The sequence below is a fragment of the Fulmarus glacialis genome, unplaced genomic scaffold (assembly GCF_000690835.1).
Source record: "Fulmarus glacialis isolate BGI_N327 unplaced genomic scaffold, ASM69083v1 scaffold4192, whole genome shotgun sequence".
NCBI classification, from domain to species: Eukaryota; Metazoa; Chordata; class Aves; order Procellariiformes; family Procellariidae; genus Fulmarus; species Fulmarus glacialis.
The window spans coordinates 43855-44875 of NW_009197022.1; positions in this window are offsets into that span (position 1 = coordinate 43855).

The following is a 1021-nucleotide window of genomic DNA, read 5'->3' on the forward strand; positions in this document are numbered from 1 at the left end:
TGCTTATACAGTTTTGCAGAACCAGCTGAGTTTGTAAAACTCTTTGAAAAACACTTGGTGATGAAAGGCTGTATCTAAGCGTGTGTCATTGTAACCCGTATGAGCTTTATAGACACACAGAAATGAAATTAACTGCTTATTTGAAAAGCAGGTGCCGGGTTTGCCTTCATATAATGCTCTGTCATTCTGGTTGTGAGAAAAGTCCCGCTTGTTTCTCCTCGTCGACAGCCGTGCTCAGGGTAAGATTTGTAGGGAGATGTTACAACATGAACAAGTCTTCCCCCATCACACCACTATGTTTTAATGAAATAGTTTCCTGTTAAATCTGGGACAATATTAAGATACAGATCATGCATCCTCCAGCTTCAAACACTTATTTCCCCTGAGAAGATGTGGGGTTTTGTTGTCACTGCCAGGCACTGTCTCCGACCTCAGCCCGCTGTGGAGTTTGTCTGGAGCAGGTTCTCAAAATCCAATCTTGAGCACGGCGGGGGGCTGCTTCTGGTGATGAAGCTGTTTTCTCCTCCCCACTCCTCATTAGGAGAATTTCTTCCATTTATGTAAATGGGCTTCCTTACATCTCAGACTCTCTGTGAGGTGGGGAAAGAGAGAAACCAAGCACCCAACTGACTGACTTGCTTCCTGCCAGCACCTTGTGCTGTTCCCAGCGATAAGCATGGAGATATTCATCCTTCATGTAAGAGCAAAGGGTGGCAACGACCATGCCCAAAAAGCCTCGTGTCTACCACACGGCAGGGCTTGGCAGCCAGCAGCAGGAGGGGGCCCTGGGCATGCGGCAGTTTTGGGGTGTGCAGGGAGGGGCAGCCATGATGTGAGTGATGCCTGTCCGGTGGCTTCCTGGCAGTGGGAACTTTAGGAACTACCGCTCACCCGTTTGGACCCTGAATCTAAAATAACCCTTTATTTTATTTTTTTTAATTTTACCTTTTTTTTTTTTTGGTTGCTTAGGACACCAGTTAGGTAAGTCCTGGCAGGGCCTGAGGGGCAGGTGGCGGGGCGG